Source organism: Taudactylus pleione, unplaced genomic scaffold (assembly GCF_031769625.1).
Source record: "Taudactylus pleione unplaced genomic scaffold, aTauple2 ptg000282l, whole genome shotgun sequence".
Taxonomy (NCBI): Eukaryota; Metazoa; Chordata; class Amphibia; order Anura; family Myobatrachidae; genus Taudactylus; species Taudactylus pleione.
In genome coordinates, this window is record NW_028284684.1 from 13,835,135 (window position 1) to 13,855,605 (window position 20,471).

The window sequence follows — 20,471 nt, forward strand, 5'->3', positions numbered from 1 at the left end:
TGATTCAGACACACTCGCAAGCGCACAACACTCGTAAGTGGTTCGACGGTCCACCACTACCCATGCGCCGCCTCCGGCGTGTGCATGGCCAGATCCGTCCAGCAACGGCTGCTCCATCGATATGGGTCTAGCTACAAGATGGAGCGGCTGTCAATGTTGATTGATAACTCACCGCGTTTTGTATGCGGGGAGGGGGGGGTGGCTGCACAAATGCAGGCATTCCCTTAGGAACGCCTGGTGTTTGTGGGTGGCCCTACTGACATCACTAGTGATGTCAGTAGTGGACTTCCTGTTCTATTAGAGCAGGAAGTTTACTCGGGCTCGTGAGAGCTCAGACCCTTCCACAGGGTCTCCTCGCAAGCCTGATGGTCACGATAATCGCGATGGGCTCCAGGCCACTCGCAAAAGCTGTGGGTAGTCACCCACAGCTTAGCAAGCGGCCTGATGAAAGAAAAAAACAAATACAAAACATAAAAAACCGCCCTTATTCTGAGCAAGCACTCACTAGCAGCAAGCGGCTCTGAATCAGGCCCTATATCAGCTATAATCTAAAAGATATTGCTTAGAACATGTACAACATGGCAAATCCAGCATTTATTGGACTTTATATTCAGGATTCCCATGTATTAAAATTGTATGGTATAGAATATCCAGAAAATGCATAGATATTTATTGGTGCCTTAAAAGAAGAGTGAATATATATATATATATATTTTTTTTTTTTATTTAATTAAGTTGGAAACAGTAGCTGAATAATAGAATAAATTATCAATTTTTATAGCATTCACATAATTTGGGCATAATTTAGCAGAAGAGATTTGGAGTTTAATATTCCTCATGCAGAGCTACCATTGGTCTCTAGCATAATAGTCTTTTAGCCATTCAAGGATTTCTAAGCAAATTCTAATTATAAAAAAGTTGATAAGGGGTAATGGGTTTTGCTAAATTCATTTGAGCTTTTTAAAGGATCTTGAATTACTAAATATACAATCAAGCATCAGAAATGGTCAACCATAAATCAATTCATAGAAATACCTATAAACACTGGCAAATCAACAGTAAAATCCTAGAACATCTCAGTCCAGGGATTATCGGACATGGGTAGAGTAAGAAAATGATAGCTGGGGCAATTTCTATAAGCATTTGACCTAGCTCATGATGCAGAAGAATCGACATGGATCTGATATATGGTGAAAGAGTACACTAACAAATTGATGTATAAATGATTTCAATCATTTTCATTACCCAAGGAAATTATAACAACTCTTAGTTGAAAATCACTTTTCTGGACTGGACCAGAAATCACAGCCCACAGCTGATCCTCGTTAGTATAGTGGTGAGTATCCCCGCCTGTCACGCGGGAGACCGGGGTTCAATTCCCCGACGGGGAGGCTATAACTTTTATTTCTCCAATATTCCATTTCAGACACAGTGGAAAAATAATAATACAAATGTTATGGCATGCATAAATAACAACCCAAACTATAATATATTGAGATGTGTACTTAAAGGAAACCCTCATAGATCCATACAAATGGAATAGCAGATAGAGAAAACAAAATGTACCAACTGTAATGATATACTTCTATTACCATTTGTTGGCGTTAGGTGGCTATGGAATAAATCAGAATGGTTTGGTATTTTGGGAAGGTTTATACATACTTACATTTTTATATGTAGAAATAAAATATAGGCAAGGAGGTTGGCATATTGGTGTATGCCACTTTTTGGAATGAAAACTGCACACATTTTCTAGGACAACAAACTACAACATTCAGAATTATTTTGACATTTCTAGCATTGAAAGACCACATTGCTGGGCCCCATTCTCAAGAACAGTATAGGTCAAGTAACTTCTCAAGCAATTTTCTTGTGCTTTCTAAGCCCAACTCCATGAGGTGGGTCCTCAAGACCCAAATTCCATTTTGCAATGGTTAGTAGAATGGATTTTATTTTTTAACAAGCACTTCATTTACATGTCTTTGGCAAGCACCCAAAAATTTTCCTAAGGACTATGGGCCTGATTCAGACACAGTCGCAAGCGCACAACACTCGTAAGTGGTTCGACGGTCCCCCACTACCCATGCGCCGCCTCTGGCGTGTGCATGCGCAAGATCCGTCCAGCGACGGCTGCTCCATCGATATGGGTCTAGCTACAAGACGGAGCGGCTGTCAATGTTGATTGATAACTCACCGCGTTTTGTATGCGGAGAAGGGGGGGTGGCTGCACAAATGCAGGCATTCCCTTAGGAACGCCTGGTGTTTGTGGGTGGTCCTACTGACATCACTAGTGATGTCAGTAGTGGACTTCCTGTTCTATTAGAGCAGGAAGTTTACTCGGGCTTGTGAGAGCTCAGACCCTTCTACAGGGTCTCCTCGCAAGCCTGATGGTCACGATAATCGCGATGGGCTCCAGGCCACTCGCAAAAGCTGTGGGTAGTCACCCACAGCTTAGCGAGTGGCCTGATGAAAGAAAAAAACAAATACAAAACATAAAAAACCGCCGTTATTCTGAGCAAGCACTCACTAGCAGCAAGCGGCTCTGAATCAGGCCCTATATCAGCTATAATCTTAAAGATATTGCTTAGAACATGTACAACATGGCAAATCCAGCATTTATTGGACTTTATATTCAGGATTCCCATGTATTAAAATTGTATGGTATAGAATATCCAGAAAATGCATAGATATTTATTGGTGCCTTAAAAGAAGAGTGAATATATATATATATATATATATTTTTTTTTTTATTAAGTTGGAAACAGTAGCTGAATAATAGAATAAATTATCAATTTTTATAGCATTCACATAATTTGGGCATAATTTAGCAGAAGAGATTTGGAGTTTAATATTCCTCATGCAGAGCTACCATTGGTCTCTAGCATAATAGTCTTTTAGCCATTCAAGGATTTCTAAGCAAATTCTAATTAGAAAAAAATTGATAAGGGGTAATAGGTTTTGCTAAATTCATTTGAGCTTTTTAAAGGATCTTGAATTACTAAATATACAATCAAGCATCAGAAATGGTCAACCATAAATCAATTCATAGAAATACCTATAAACACTGGCAAATCAACAGTAAAATCCTAGAACATCTCAGTCCAGGGATTATCGGACATGGGTAGAGCAAGAAATTGATAGCTGGGGCAATTTCTATAAGCATTTGACCTAGCTCATGATGCAGAAGAATCGACATGGATCTGATATATGGTGAAAGAGTACACTAACAAATTGATGTATAAATGATTTCAATCATTTTCATTACCCAAGGAAATTATAACAACTCTTAGTTGAAAATCACTTTTCTGGACTGGACCAGAAATCACAGCACACAGCTGATCCTCGTTAGTATAGTGGTGAGTATTCCCGCCTGTCACGCGGGAGACCGGGGTTCAATTCCCTGACGGGGAGGCTATAACTTTTATTTCTCCAATATTCCATTTCAGACACAGTGGAAAAATAATAATACAAATGTTATGGCATGCATAAATAACAACCCAAACTATAATATATTGAGATGTGTACTTAAAGGAAACCCTCATAGATCCATACAAATGGAATAGCAGATAGAGAAAACAAAATGTACCAACTGTAATGATATACTTCTATTACCATTTGTTGGCGTTCGGTGGCTATGGAATAAATCAGAATGGTTTGGTATTTTGGGGAGGTTTATACATACTTACATTTTTATATGTAGAAATAAAATATAGGCAAGGAGGTTGGCATATTGGTGTATGCCACTTTTTGGAATGAAAACTGCACACATTTTCTAGGACATCAAACTACAACATTCAGAATTATTTTGACATTTCTAGCATTGAAAGACCACATTGCTGGGCCCCATTCTCAAGAACAGTATAGGTCAAGTAACTTCTCAAGCAATTTTCTTGTGCTGTCTAAGCCCAACTCCATGAGGTGGGTCCTCAAGACCCAAATTCCATTTTGCAATGGTTAGTAGAATGGATTTTATTTTTTAACAAGCACTTCATTTACATGTCTTTGGCAAGCACCCAAAAATTTTCCTAAGGACTATGGGCCTGATTCAGACACACTCGCAAGCGCACAACACTCGTAAGTGGTTCGACGGTCCCCCACTACCCATGCGCCGCCTCCGGCGTGTGCATGCGCAAGATCTGTCCTGTGACGGCTGCTCCATCGATATGGGTCTAGCTACAAGACGGAGCGGCTGTCAATGTTTATTGATAACTCACCGCGTTTTGTATGCGGGGAGGGGGGGGGGGTGGCTGCACAAATGCAGGCATTCCCTTAGGAACGCCTGGTGTTTGTGGGTGGCCCTACTGACATCACTAGTGATGTCAGTAGTGGACTTCCTGTTCTATTAGAGCAGGAAGTTTACTCGGGCTCGTGAGAGCTCAGACCCTTCCACAGGGTCTCCTCGCAAGCCTGATGGTCACGATAATCACGATGGGCTCCAGGCCACTCGCAAAAGCTGTGGGTAGTCACCCACAGCTTAGCGAGCGGCCTGATGAAAGAAAAAAACAAATACAAAACATAAAAAACCGCCGTTATTCTGAGCAAGCACTCACTAGCAGCAAGCAGCTCTGAATCAGGCCCTATATCAGCTATAATCTAAAAGATATTGCTTAGAACATGTACAACATGGCAAATCCAGCATTTATTGGACTTTATATTCAGGATTCCCATGTATTAAAATTGTATGGTATAGAATATCCAGAAAATGCATAGATATTTATTGGTGCCTTAAAAGAAGAGTGAATATATATATATATATATATTTTTTTTTTTTTTTTTTAATTAAGTTGGAAACAGTAGCTGAATAATAGAATAAATTATCAATTTTTATAGCATTCACATAATTTGGGCATAATTTAGCAGAAGAGATTTGGAGTTTAATATTCCTCATGCAGAGCTACCATTGGTCTCTAGCATAATAGTCTTTTAGCCATTCAAGGATTTCTAAGCAAATTCTAATTAGAAAAAAGTTGATAAGGGGTAATGGGTTTTGCTAAATTCATTTGAGCTTTTTAAAGGATCTTGAATTACTAAATATACAATCAAGCATCAGAAATGGTCAACCATAAATCAATTCATAGAAATACCTATAAACACTGGCAAATCAACAGTAAAATCCTAGAACATCTCAGTCCAGGGATTATCGGACATGGGTAGAGTAAGAAAATGATAGCTGGGGCAATTTCTATAAGCATTTGACCTAGCTCATGATGCAGAAGAATCGACATGGATCTGATATATGGTGAAAGAGTACACTAACAAATTGATGTATAAATGATTTCAATCATTTTCATTACCCAAGGAAATTATAACAACTCTTAGTTGAAAATCACTTTTCTGGACTGGACCAGAAATCACAGCACACAGCTGATCCTCGTTAGTATAGTGGTGAGTATCTCCGCCTGTCACGCGGGAGACCGTGGTTCAATTCCCTGATGGGGAGGCTATAACTTTTATTTCTCCAATATTCCATTTCAGACACAGTGGAAAAATAATAATACAAATGTTATGGCATGCATAAATAACTACCCAAACTATAATATATTGAGATGTGTACTTAAAGGAAACCCTCATAGATCCATACAAATGGAATAGCAGATAGAGAAAACAAAATGGACCAACTGTAATGATATACTTCTATTACCATTTGTTGGCGTTCGGTGGCTATGGAATAAATCAGAATGGTTTGGTATTTTGGGGAGGTTTATACATACTTACATTTTTATATGTAGAAATAAAATATAGGCAAGGAGGTTGGCATATTGGTGTATGCCACTTTTTGGAATGAAAACTGCACACATTTTCTAGGACATCAAACTACAACATTCAGAATTATTTTGACATTTCTAGCATTGAAAGACCACATTGCTGGGCCCCATTCTCAAGAACAGTATAGGTCAAGTAACTTCTCAAGCAATTTTCTTGTGCTGTCTAAGCCCAACTCCATGAGGTGGGTCCTCAAGACCCAAATTCCATTTTGCAATGGTTAGTAGAATGGATTTTATTTTTTAACAAGCACTTCATTTACATGTCTTTGGCAAGCACCCAAAAATTTTCCTAAGGACTATGGGCCTGATTCAGACACACTCGCAAGCGCACAACACTCGTAAGTGGTTCGACGGTCCCCCACTACCCATGCGCCGCCTCCGGCGTGTGCATGCGCAAGATCTGTCCAGTGACGGCTGCTCCATCGATATGGGTCTAGCTACAAGACGGAGCGGCTGTCAATGTTTATTGATAACTCACCGCGTTTTGTATGCGGGGAGGGGGGGGGTGGCTGCACAAATGCAGGCATTCCCTTAGGAACACCTGGTGTTTGTGGGTGGCCCTACTGACATCACTAGTGATGTCAGTAGTGGACTTCCTGTTCTATTAGAGCAGGAAGTTTACTCGGGCTTGTGAGAGCTCAGACCCTTCCACAGGGTCTCCTCGCAAGCCTGATGGTCACGATAATCGCGATGGGCTCCAGGCCACTCGCAAAAGCTGTGGGTAGTCACCCACAGCTTAGCGAGCGGCCTGATGAAAGAAAAAAACAAATACAAAACATAAAAAACCGCCGTTATTCTGAGCAAGCACTCACTAGCAGCAAGCGGCTCTGAATCAGGCCCTATATCAGCTATAATCTAAAAGATATTGCTTAGAACATGTACAACATGGCAAATCCAGCATTTATTGGACTTTATATTCAGGATTCCCATGTATTAAAATTGTATGGTATAGAATATCCAGAAAATGCATAGATATGTATTGGTGCCTTAAAAGAAGAGTGAATATATATATATATTTTTTTTTTTTTAAATTAAGTTGGAAACAGTAGCTGAATAATAGAATAAATTATCAATTTTTATAGCATTCACATAATTTGGGCATAATTTAGCAGAAGAGATTTGGAGTTTAATATTCCTCATGCAGAGCTACCATTGGTCTCTAGCATAATAGTCTTTTAGCCATTCAAGGATTTCTAAGCAAATTCTAATTAGAAAAAAATTGATAAGGGGTAATAGGTTTTGCTAAATTCATTTGAGCTTTTTAAAGGATCTTGAATTACTAAATATACAATCAAGCATCAGAAATGGTCAACCATAAATCAATTCATAGAAATACCTATAAACACTGGCAAATCAACAGTAAAATCCTAGAACATCTCAGTCCAGGGATTATCGGACATGGGTAGAGTAAGAAAATGATAACTGGGGCAATTTCTATAAGCATTTGACCTAGCTCATGATGCAGAAGAATCGACATGGATCTGATATATGGTGAAAGAGTACACTAACAAATTGATGTATAAATGATTTCAATCATTTTCATTACCCAAGGAAATTATAACAACTCTTAGTTGAAAATCACTTTTCTGGACTGGACCAGAAATCACAGCACACAGCTGATCCTCGTTAGTATAGTGGTGAGTATCCCCGCCTGTCACGCGGGAGACCGGGGTTCAATTCCCTGACGGGGAGGCTATAACTTTTATTTCTCCAATATTCCGTTTCAGACACAGTGGAAAAATAATAATACAAATGTTATGGCATGCATAAATAACAACCCAAACTATAATATATTGAGATGTGTACTTAAAGGAAACCCTCATAGATCCATACAAATGGAATAGCAGATAGAGAAAACAAAATGTACCAACTGTAATGATATACTTCTATTACCATTTGTTGGCGTTAGGTGGCTATGGAATAAATCAGAATGGTTTGGTATTTTGGGAAGGTTTATACATACTTACATTTTTATATGTAGAAATAAAATATAGGCAAGGAGGTTGGCATATTGGTGTATGCCACTTTTTGGAATGAAAACTGCACACATTTTCTAGGACATCAAACTACAACATTCAGAATTATTTTGACATTTCTAGCATTGAAAGACCACATTGCTGGGCCCCATTCTCAAGAACAGTATAGGTCAAGTAACTTCTCAAGCAATTTTCTTGTGCTGTCTAAGCCCAACTCCATGAGGTGGGTCCTCAAGACCCAAATTCCATTTTGCAATGGTTAGTAGAATGGATTTTATTTTTTAACAAGCACTTCATTTACATGTCTTTGGCAAGCACCCAAAAATTTTCCTAAGGACTATGGGCCTGATTCAGACACACTCGCAAGCGCACAACACTCGTAAGTGGTTCGACGGTCCCCCACTACCCATGCGCCGCCTCCGGCGTGTGCATGCGCAAGATCCGTCCAGCGACGGCTGCTCCATCGATATGGGTCTAGCTACAAGACGGAGCGGCTGTCAATGTTGATTGATAACTCACCGCGTTTTGTATGCGGGGAGGGGGGGGGCTGCACAAATGCAGGCATTCCCTTAGGAACGCCTGGTGTTTGTGGGTGGCCCTACTGACATCACTAGTGATGTCAGTAGTGGACTTCCTGTTCTATTAGAGCAGGAAGTTTACTCGGGCTTGTGAGAGCTCAGACCCTTCCACAGGGTCTCCTCGCAAGCCTGATGGTCACGATAATCGCGATGGGCTCCAGGCCACTCGCAAAAGCTGTGGGTAGTCACCCACAGCTTAGCGAGCGGCCTGATGAAAGAAAAAAACAAATACAAAACATAAAAAAACGCCGTTATTCTGAGCAAGCACTCACTAGCAGCAAGCGGCTCTGAATCAGGCCCTATATCAGCTATAATCTAAAAGATATTGCTTAGAACATGTACAACATGGCAAATCCAGCATTTATTGGACTTTATATTCAGGATTCCCATGTATTAAAATTGTATGGTATAGAATATCCAGAAAATGCATAGATATGTATTGGTGCCTTAAAAGAAGAGTGAATATATATATATATATATATTTTTTAATTAAGTTGGAAACAGTAGCTGAATAATAGAATAAATTATCAATTTTTATAGCATTCACATAATTTGGGCATAATTTAGCAGAAGAGATTTGGAGTTTAATATTCCTCATGCAGAGCTACCATTGGTCTCTAGCATAATAGTCTTTTAGCCATTCAAGGATTTCTAAGCAAATTCTAATTAGAAAAAAATTGATAAGGGGTAATAGGTTTTGCTAAATTCATTTGAGCTTTTTAAAGGATCTTGAATTACTAAATATACAATCAAGCATCAGAAATGGTCAACCATAAATCAATTCATAGAAATACCTATAAACACTGGCAAATCAACAGTAAAATCCTAGAACATCTCAGTCCAGGGATTATCGGACATGGGTAGAGTAAGAAAATGTTAGCTGGGGCAATTTCTATAAGCATTTGACCTAGCTCATGATGCAGAAGAATCGACATGGATCTGATATATGGTGAAAGAGTACACTAACAAATTGATGTATAAATGATTTCAATCATTTTCATTACCCAAGGAAATTATAACAACTCTTAGTTGAAAATCACTTTTCTGGACTGGACCAGAAATCACAGCACACAGCTGATCCTCGTTAGTATAGTGGTGAGTATCCCTGCCTGTCACGCGGGAGACCGGGGTTCAATTCCCCGACGGGGAGGCTATAACTTTTATTTCTCCAATATTCCATTTCAGACACAGTGGAAAAATAATAATACAAATGTTATGGCATGCATAAATAACAACCCAAACTATAATATATTGAGATGTGTACTTAAAGGAAACCCTCATAGATCCATACAAATGGAATAGCAGATAGAGAAAACAAAATGTACCAACTGTAATGATATACTTCTATTACCATTTGTTGGCGTTAGGTGGCTATGGAATAAATCAGAATGGTTTGGTATTTTGGGAAGGTTTATACATACTTACATTTTTATATGTAGAAATAAAATATAGGCAAGGAGGTTGGCATATTGGTGTATGCCACTTTTTGGAATGAAAACTGCACACATTTTCTAGGACATCAAACTACAACATTCAGAATTATTTTGACATTTCTAGCATTGAAAGACCACATTGCTGGGCCCCATTCTCAAGAACAGTATAGGTCAAGTAACTTCTCAAGCAATTTTCTTGTGCTGTCTAAGCCCAACTCCATGAGGTGGGTCCTCAAGACCCAAATTCCATTTTGCAATGGTTAGTAGAATGGATTTTATTTTTTAACAAGCACTTCATTTACATGTCTTTGGCAAGCACCCAAAAATTTTCCTAAGGACTATGGGCCTGATTCAGACACACTCGCAAGCGCACAACACTCGTAAGTGGTTCGACGGTCCCCCACTACCCATGCGCCGCCTCCGGCGTGTGCATGCGCAAGATCCGTCCAGCGACGGCTGCTCCATCGATATGGGTCTAGCTACAAGACGGAGCGGCTGTCAATGTTGATTGATAACTCACCGCGTTTTGTATGCGGGGAGTGGGGGGGCTGCACAAATGCAGGCATTCCCTTAGGAACGCCTGGTGTTTGTGGGTGGCCCTACTGACATCACTAGTGATGTCAGTAGTGGACTTCCTGTTCTATTAGAGCAGGAAGTTTACTCGGGCTTGTGAGAGCTCAGACCCTTCCACAGGGTCTCCTCGCAAGCCTGATGGTCACGATAATCGCGATGGGCTCCAGGCCACTCGCAAAAGCTGTGGGTAGTCACCCACAGCTTAGCGAGCGGCCTGATGAAAGAAAAAAACAAATACAAAACATAAAAAAATGCCGTTATTCTGAGCAAGCACTCACTAGCAGCAAGCGGCTCTGAATCAGGCCCTATATCAGCTATAATCTAAAAGATATTGCTTAGAACATGTACAACATGGCAAATCCAGCATTTATTGGACTTTATATTCAGGATTCCCATGTATTAAAATTGTATGGTATAGAATATCCAGAAAATGCATAGATATGTATTGGTGCCTTAAAAGAAGAGTGAATATATATATATATATATATATTTTTTTTTAATTAAGTTGGAAACAGTAGCTGAATAATAGAATAAATTATCAATTTTTATAGCATTCACATAATTTGGGCATAATTTAGCAGAAGAGATTTGGAGTTTAATATTCCTCATGCAGAGCTACCATTGGTCTCTAGCATAATAGTCTTTTAGCCATTCAAGGATTTCTAAGCAAATTCTAATTAGAAAAAAATTGATAAGGGGTAATAGGTTTTGCTAAATTCATTTGAGCTTTTTAAAGGATCTTGAATTACTAAATATACAATCAAGCATCAGAAATGGTCAACCATAAATCAATTCATAGAAATACCTATAAACACTGGCAAATCAACAGTAAAATCCTAGAACATCTCAGTCCAGGGATTATCGGACATGGGTAGAGTAAGAAAATGATAGCTGGGGCAATTTCTATAAGCATTTGAATAAATGCTATGGAATAAATCAGAATGGTTTGGTATTTTGGGAAGGTTTATACATACTTACATTTTTATATGTAGAAATAAAATATAGGCAAGGAGGTTGCATATTGGTGTATGCCACTTTTTGGAATGAAAACTGCACACATTTTCTAGGACATCAAACTACAACATTCAGAATTATTTTGACATTTCTAGCATTGAAAGACCACATTGTTGGGCCCTATTCTTAAGAACAGTATAGGTCAAGTAACTTCTCATGCAATTTTCTTGTGCTGTCTAAGCCCAACTCCATGAGGTGGGTCCTCAAGACCCAAATTCCATTTTGCAATGGTTAGTAGAATGGATTTTATTTTTTAACAAGCACTTCATTTACATGTCTTTGGCAAGCACCCAAAAATTTTCCTAAGGACTATGGGCCTGATTCAGACACACTCGCAAGCGCACAACACTCGTAAGTGGTTCGACGGTCCCCCACTACCCATGCGCCGCCTCCGGCGTGTGCATGCGCAAGATCCGTCCAGCGACGGCTGCTCCATCGATATGGGTCTAGCTACAAGACGGAGCGGCTGTCAATGTTGATTGATAACTCACCGCGTTTTGTATGCGGGGAGTGGGGGGGCTGCACAAATGCAGGCATTCCCTTAGGAACGCCTGGTGTTTGTGGGTGGCCCTACTGACATCACTAGTGATGTCAGTAGTGGACTTCCTGTTCTATTAGAGCAGGAAGTTTACTCGGGCTTGTGAGAGCTCAGACCCTTCCACAGGGTCTCCTCGCAAGCCTGATGGTCACGATAATCGCGATGGGCTCCAGGCCACTCGCAAAAGCTGTGGGTAGTCACCCACAGCTTAGCGAGCGGCCTGATGAAAGAAAAAAACAAATACAAAACATAAAAAAATGCCGTTATTCTGAGCAAGCACTCACTAGCAGCAAGCGGCTCTGAATCAGGCCCTATATCAGCTATAATCTAAAAGATATTGCTTAGAACATGTACAACATGGCAAATCCAGCATTTATTGGACTTTATATTCAGGATTCCCATGTATTAAAATTGTATGGTATAGAATATCCAGAAAATGCATAGATATGTATTGGTGCCTTAAAAGAAGAGTGAATATATATATATATATATATATTTTTTTTTAATTAAGTTGGAAACAGTAGCTGAATAATAGAATAAATTATCAATTTTTATAGCATTCACATAATTTGGGCATAATTTAGCAGAAGAGATTTGGAGTTTAATATTCCTCATGCAGAGCTACCATTGGTCTCTAGCATAATAGTCTTTTAGCCATTCAAGGATTTCTAAGCAAATTCTAATTAGAAAAAAATTGATAAGGGGTAATAGGTTTTGCTAAATTCATTTGAGCTTTTTAAAGGATCTTGAATTACTAAATATACAATCAAGCATCAGAAATGGTCAACCATAAATCAATTCATAGAAATACCTATAAACACTGGCAAATCAACAGTAAAATCCTAGAACATCTCAGTCCAGGGATTATCGGACATGGGTAGAGTAAGAAAATGATAGCTGGGGCAATTTCTATAAGCATTTGACCTAGCTCATGATGCAGAAGAATCGACATGGATCTGATATATGGTGAAAGAGTACACTAACAAATTGATGTATAAATGATTTCAATCATTTTCATTACCCAAGGAAATTATAACAACTCTTAGTTGAAAATCACTTTTCTGGACTGGACCATAATTCACAGCACACAGCTGATCCTCGTTAGTATAGTGGTGAGTATCCCCGCCTGTCACGCGGGAGACCGGGGTTCAATTCCCCGACGGGGAGGCTATAACTTTTATTTCTCCAATATTCCATTTCAGACACAGTGGAAAAATAATAATACAAATGTTATGGCATGCATAAATAACAAGCCAAACTATAATATATTGAGATGTGTACTTAAAGGAAACCCTCATAGATCCATACAAATGGAATAGCAGATAGAGAAAACAAAATGTACCAACTGTAATGATATACTTCTATTACCATTTGTTGGCGTTAGGTGGCTATGGAATAAATCACAATGGTTTGGTATTTTGGGAAGGTTTATACATACTTACATTTTTATATGTAGAAATAAAATATAGGCAAGGAGGTTGGCATATTGGTGTATGCCACTTTTTGGAATGAAAACTGCACACATTTTCTAGGACATCAAACTACAACATTCAGAATTATTTTGACATTTCTAGCATTGAAAGACCACATTGCTGGGCCCCATTCTCAAGAACAGTATAGGTCAAGTAACTTCTCAAGCAATTTTCTTGTGCTGTCTAAGCCCAACTCCATGAGGTGGGTCCTCAAGACCCAAATTCCATTTTGCAATGGTTAGTAGAATGGATTTTATTTTTTAACAAGCACTTCATTTACATGTCTTTGGCAAGCACCCAAAAATTTTCCTAAGGACTATGGGCCTGATTCAGACACACTCGCAAGCGCACAACACTCGTAAGTGGTTCGACGGTCCCCCACTACCCATTCGCCGCCTCCGGCGTGTGCATGCGCAAGATCCGTCCAGCGACGGCTGCTCCATTGATATGGGTCTAGCTACAAGACGGAGCGGCTGTCAATGTTGATTGATAACTCACCGCGTTTTGTATGCGGGGAGGGGGGGGGCTGCACAAATGCAGGCATTCCCTTAGGAACGCCTGGTGTTTGTGGGTGGCCCTACTGACATCACTAGTGATGTCAGTAGTGGACTTCCTGTTCTATTAGAGCAGGAAGTTTACTCGGGCTCGTGAGAGCTCAGACCCTTCCACAGGGTCTCCTCGCAAGCCTGATGGTCACGATAATCGCGATGGGCTCCAGGCCACTCGCAAAAGCTGTGGGTAGTCACCCACAGCTTAGCGAGCGGACTGATGAAAGAAAAAAACAAATACAAAACATAAAAAAACGCCGTTATTCTGAGCAAGCACTCACTAGCAGCAAGCGGCTCTGAATCAGGCCCTATATCAGCTATAATCTAAAAGATATTGCTTAGAACATGTACAACATGGCAAATCCAGCATTTATTGGACTTTATATTCAGGATTCCCATGTATTAAAATTGTATGGTATAGAATATCCAGAAAATGCATAGATATTTATTGGTGCCTTAAAAGAAGAGTGAATATATACATATATTTTTTTTTTTTAATTAAGTTGGAAACAGTAGCTGAATAATAGAATAAATTATCAATTTTTATAGCATTCACATAATTTGGGCATAATTTAGCAGAAGAGATTTGGAGTTTAATATTCCTCATGCAGAGCTACCATTGGTCTCTAGCATAATAGTCTTTTAGCCATTCAAGGATTTCTAAGCAAATTCTAATTAGAAAAAAGTTGATAAGGGGTAATGGGTTTTGCTAAATTCATTTGAGCTTTTTAAAGGATCTTGAATTACTAAATATACAATCAAGCATCAGAAATGGTCAACCATAAAACAATTCATAGAAATACCTATAAACACTGGCAAATCAACAGTAAAATCCTAGAACATCTCAGTCCAGGGATTATCGGACATGGGTAGAGTAAGAAAATTATAGCTGGAGCAATTTCTATAAGCATTTGACCTAGCTCATGATGCAGAAAATCGACATGGATCTGATATATGGTGAAAGAGTACACTAACAAATTGATGTATAAATGATTTCAATCATTTTCATTACCCAAGGAAATTATAACAACTCTTACTTGAAAATCACTTTTCTGGACTGGACCAGAAATCATAGCACACAGCTGATCCTCGTTAGTATAGTGGTGAGTATCCCCGCCTGTCACGCGGGAGACCGGGGTTCAATTCCCTGACGGGGAGGCTATAACTTTTATTTCTCCAATATTCCATTTCAGACACAGTGGAAAAATAATAATACAAATGTTATGGCATGCATAAATAACAACCCAAACTATAATATATTGAGATGTGTACTTAAAGGAAACCCTCATAGATCCATACAAATGGAATAGCAGATAGAGAAAACAAAATGTACCAACTGTAATGATATACTTCTATTACCATTTGTTGGCGTTAGGTGGCTATGGAATAAATCACAATGGTTTGGTATTTTGGGAAGGTTTATACATACTTACATTTTTATATGTAGAAATAAAATATAGGCAAGGAGGTTGGCATATTGGTGTATGCCACTTTTTTGAATGAAAACTGCACACATTTTCTAGGACATCAAACTACAACATTCAGAATTATTTTGACATTTCTAGCATTGAAAGACCACATTGCTGGGCCCCATTCTCAAGAACAGTATAGGTCAAGTAACTTCTCAAGCAATTTTCTTGTGCTGTCTAAGCCCAACTCCATGAGGTGGGTCCTCAAGACCCAAATTCCATTTTGCAATGGTTAGTAGAATGGATTTTATTTTTTAACAAGCACTTCATTTACATGTCTTTGGCAAGCACCCAAAAATTTTCCTAAGGACTATGGGCCTGATTCAGACACACTCGCAAGCGCACAACACTCGTAAGTGGTTCGACGGTCCCCCACTACCCATGCGCCGCCTCCGGCGTGTGCATGCGCAAGATCCGTCCAGCGACGGCTGCTCCATCGATATGGGTCTAGCTACAAGACGGAACGGCTGTCAATGTTGATTGATAACTCACCGCGTTTTGTATGCGGGGAGGGGGGGGGCTGCACAAATGCAGGCATTCCCTTAGGAACGCCTGGTGTTTGTGGGTGGCCCTACTGACATCACTAGTGATGTCAGTAGTGGACTTCCTGTTCTATTAGAGCAGGAAGTTTACTCGCTCTCGTGAGAGCTCAGACCCTTCCACAGGGTCTCCTCGCAAGCCTGATGGTCACGATAATCGCGATGGGCTCCAGGCCACTCGCAAAAGCTGTGGGTAGTCACCCACAGCTTAGCGAGCGGCCTGATGAAAGAAAAAAACAAATACAAAACATAAAAAACCGCCGTTATTCTGAGCAAGCACTCACTAGCAGCAAGCGGCTCTGAATCAGGCCCTATATCAGCTATAATCTAAAAGATATTGCTTAGAACATGTACAACATGGCAAATCCAGCATTTATTGGACTTTATATTCAGGATTCCCATGTATTAAAATTGTATGGTATAGAATATCCAGAAAATGCATAGATATTTATTGGTGCCTTAAAAGAAGGGTGAATATATACATATATAAATTTTTTTTTTAATTAAGTTGGAAACAGTAGCTGAATAATAGAATAAATTATCAATTTTTATAGCATTCACATAATTTGGGCATAATTTAGCAGAAGAGATTTGGAGTTTAATATTCCTCATGCAGAGCTACCATTGGTCTCTAGCATAATAGTCTTTTAGCCATTCAAGGATTTCTAAGCAAATTCTAATTAGAAAAAAGTTGATAAGGGGTAATGGGTTTTGCTAAATTCATTTGAGCTTTTTAAAGGATCTTGAATTACTAAATATACAATCAAGCATCAGAAATGGTCAACCATAAATCAATTCATAGAAATACCTATAAACACTGGCAAATCAACAGTAAAATCCTAGAACATCTCAGTCCAGGGATTATCGGACATGGGTAGAGTAAGAAAATTATAGCTGGAGCAATTTCTATAAGCATTTGACCTAGCTCATGATGCAGAAGAATCGACATGGATCTGATATATGGTGAAAGAGTACACTAACAAATTGATGTATAAATGATTTCAATCATTTTCATTACCCAAGGAAATTATAACAACTCTTACTTGAAAATCACTTTTCTGGACTGGACCAGAAATCATAGCACACAGCTGATCCTCGTTAGTATAGTGGTGAGTATCCCCGCCTGTCACGCGGGAGACCGGGGTTCAATTCCCTGACGGGGAGGCTATAACTTTTATTTCTCCAATATTCCATTATAGACACAGTGGAAAAATAATAATACAAATGTTATGGCATGCATAAATAACAACCCAAACTATAATATATTGAGATGTGTACTTAAAGGAAACCCTCATAGATCCATACAAATGGAATAGCAGATAGAGAAAACAAAATGTACCAACTGTAATGATATACTTCTATTACCATTTGTTGGCGTTAGGTGGCTATGGAATAAATCACAATGGTTTGGTATTTTGGGAAGGTTTATACATACTTACATTTTTATATGTAGAAATAAAATATAGGCAAGGAGGTTGGCATATTGGTGTATGCCACTTTTTGGAATGAAAACTGCACACATTTTCTAGGACATCAAACTACAACATTCAGAATTATTTTGACATTTCTAGCATTGAAAGACCACATTGCTGGGCCCCATTCTCAAGAACAGTATAGGTCAAGTAACTTCTCAAGCAATTTTCTTGTGCTGTCTAAGCCCAACTCCATGAGGTGGGTCCTCAAGACCCAAATTCCATTTTGCAATGGTTAGTAGAATGGATTTTATTTTTTAACAAGCACTTCATTTACATGTCTTTGGCAAGCACCCAAAAATTTTCCTAAGGACTATGGGCCTGATTCAGACACACTCGCAAGCGCACAACACTCGTAAGTGGTTCGACGGTCCCCCACTACCCATGCGCCGCCTCCGGCGTGTGCATGCGCAAGATCCGTCCAGCGACGGCTGCTCCATCGATATGGGTCTAGCTACAAGACGGAGCGGCTGTCAATGTTGATTGATAACTCACCGCGTTTTGTATGCGGGGAGGGGGGGGGCTGCACAAATGCAGGCATTCCCTTAGGAACGCCTGGTGTTTGTGGGTGGCCCTACTGACATCACTAGTGATGTCAGTAGTGGACTTCCTGTTCTATTAGAGCAGGAAGTTTACTCGCTCTCGTGAGAGCTCAGACCCTTCCACAGGGTCTCCTCGCAAGCCTGATGGTCACGATAATCGCGATGGGCTCCAGGCCACTCGCAAAAGCTGTGGGTAGTCACCCACAGCTTAGCGAGCGGCCTGATGAAAGAAAAAAACAAATACAAAACATAAAAAACCGCCGTTATTCTGAGCAAGCACTCACTAGCAGCAAGCGGCTCTGAATCAGGCCCTATATCAGCTATAATCTAAAAGATATTGCTTAGAACATGTACAACATGGCAAATCCAGCATTTATTGGACTTTATATTCAGGATTCCCATGTATTAAAATTGTATGGTATAGAATATCCAGAAAATGCATAGATATTTATTGGTGCCTTAAAAGAAGAGTGAATATATACATATATATATTTTTTTTAATTAAGTTGGAAACAGTAGCTGAATAATAGAATAAATTATCAATTTTTATAGCATTCACATAATTTGGGCATAATTTAGCAGAAGAGATTTGGAGTTTAATATTCCTCATGCAGAGCTACCATTGGTCTCTAGCATAATAGTCTTTTAGCCATTCAAGGATTTCTAAGCAAATTCTAATTAGAAAAAAGTTGATAAGGGGTAATGGGTTTTGCTAAATTCATTTGAGCTTTTTAAAGGATCTTGAATTACTAAATATACAATCAAGCATCAGAAATGGTCAACCATAAATCAATTCATAGAAATACCTATAAACACTGGCAAATCAACAGTAAAATCCTAGAACATCTCAGTCCAGGGATTATCGGACATGGGTAGAGTAAGAAAATTATAGCTGGAGCAATTTCTATAAGCATTTGACCTAGCTCATGATGCAGAAGAATCGACATGGATCTGATATATGGTGAAAGAGTACACTAACAAATTGATGTATAAATGATTTCAATCATTTTCATTACCCAAGGAAATTATAACAACTCTTACTTGAAAATCACTTTTCTGGACTGGACCAGAAATCATAGCACACAGCTGATCCTCGTTAGTATAGTGGTGAGTATCCCCGCCTGTCACGCGGGAGACCGGGGTTCATTTCCCTGACGGGGAGGCTATAACTTTTATTTCTCCAATATTCTATTTCAGACACAGTGGAAAAATAATAATACAAATGTTATGGCATGCATAAATAACAACCCAAACTATAATATATTGAGATGTGTACTTAAAGGAAACCCTCATAGATCCATACAAATGGAATAGCAGATAGAGAAAACAAAATGTACCAACTGTAATGATATACTTCTATTACCATTTGTTGGCGTTAGGTGGCTATGGAATAAATCACAATGGTTTGGTATTTTGGGAAGGTTTATACATACTTACATTTTTATATGTAGAAATAAAATATAGGCAAGGAGGTTGGCATATTGGTGTATGCCACTTTTTGGAATGAAAACTGCACACATTTTCTAGGACATCAAACTACAACATTCAGAATTATTTTGACATTTCTAGCATTGAAAGACCACATTGCTGGGCCCCATTCTCAAGAACAGTATAGGTCAAGTAACTTCTCAAGCAATTTTCTTGTGCTGTCTAAGCCCAACTCCATGAGGTGGGTCCTCAAGACCCAAATTCCATTTTGCAATGGTTAGTAGAATGGATTTTATTTTTTAACAAGCACTTCATTTACATGTCTTTGGCAAGCACCCAAAAATTTTCCTAAGGACTATGGGCCTGATTCAGACACACTCGCAAGCGCACAACACTCGTAAGTGGTTCGACGGTCCCCCACTACCCATGCGCCGCCTCCGGCGTGTGCATGCGCAAGATCCGTCCAGCGACGGCTGCTCCATCGATATGGGTCTAGCTACAAGACGGAGCGGCTGTCAATGTTGATTGATAACTCACCGCGTTTTGTATGCGGGGAGGGGGGGGGCTGCACAAATGCAGGCATTCCCTTAGGAACGCCTGGTGTTTGTGGGTGGCCCTACTGACATCACTAGTGATGTCAGTAGTGGACTTCCTGTTCTATTAGAGCAGGAAGTTTACTCGGGCTCGTGAGAGCTCAGACCCTTCCACAGGGTCTCCTCGCAAGCCTGATGGTCACGATAATCGCGATGGGCTCCAGGCCACTCGCAAAAGCTGTGGGTAGTCACCCACAGCTTAGCGAGCGGCCTGATGAAAGAAAAAAACAAATACAAAACATAAAAAAACGCCGTTATTCTGAGCAAGCACTCACTAGCAGCAAGCGGCTCTGAATCAGGCCCTATATCAGCTATAATCTAAAAGATATTGCTTAGAACATGTACAACATGGCAAATCCAGCATTTATTGGACTTTATATTCAGGATTCCCATGTATTAAAATTGTATGGTATAGAATATCCAGAAAATGCATAGATATTTATTGGTGCCTTAAAAGAAGAGTGAATATATATATATATATATTTTTTTTTTTTAATTAAGTTGGAAACAGTAGCTGAATAATAGAATAAA

At 39.4% G+C, this 20,471-nt stretch overlaps 7 non-coding genes across 7 annotated transcripts; all 7 read left to right on the top strand.

Moving 5' to 3' along the window:
- Positions 1 to 1,319: 1,319 nt before the first annotated feature.
- TRNAD-GUC (transfer RNA aspartic acid (anticodon GUC)) lies at positions 1,320 to 1,391 on the top strand. Its single transcript has one exon. It is a non-coding gene; the product is annotated as a tRNA-Asp (tRNA).
- Positions 1,392 to 3,339: 1,948 nt separating this feature from the next.
- TRNAD-GUC (transfer RNA aspartic acid (anticodon GUC)) lies at positions 3,340 to 3,411 on the top strand. The gene has a single exon. It is a non-coding gene; the product is annotated as a tRNA-Asp (tRNA).
- A 3,974-nt stretch (positions 3,412 to 7,385) lies between these two features.
- TRNAD-GUC (transfer RNA aspartic acid (anticodon GUC)) lies at positions 7,386 to 7,457 on the top strand. The gene has a single exon. It is a non-coding gene; the product is annotated as a tRNA-Asp (tRNA).
- A 1,940-nt stretch (positions 7,458 to 9,397) lies between these two features.
- On the top strand, positions 9,398 to 9,469 carry TRNAD-GUC (transfer RNA aspartic acid (anticodon GUC)). Its single transcript has one exon. It is a non-coding gene; the product is annotated as a tRNA-Asp (tRNA).
- Positions 9,470 to 12,972: 3,503 nt separating this feature from the next.
- On the top strand, positions 12,973 to 13,044 carry TRNAD-GUC (transfer RNA aspartic acid (anticodon GUC)). The gene has a single exon. It is a non-coding gene; the product is annotated as a tRNA-Asp (tRNA).
- A 1,939-nt stretch (positions 13,045 to 14,983) lies between these two features.
- On the top strand, positions 14,984 to 15,055 carry TRNAD-GUC (transfer RNA aspartic acid (anticodon GUC)). The gene has a single exon. It is a non-coding gene; the product is annotated as a tRNA-Asp (tRNA).
- Positions 15,056 to 16,997: 1,942 nt separating this feature from the next.
- TRNAD-GUC (transfer RNA aspartic acid (anticodon GUC)) lies at positions 16,998 to 17,069 on the top strand. The gene has a single exon. It is a non-coding gene; the product is annotated as a tRNA-Asp (tRNA).
- Positions 17,070 to 20,471: the final 3,402 nt, after the last annotated feature.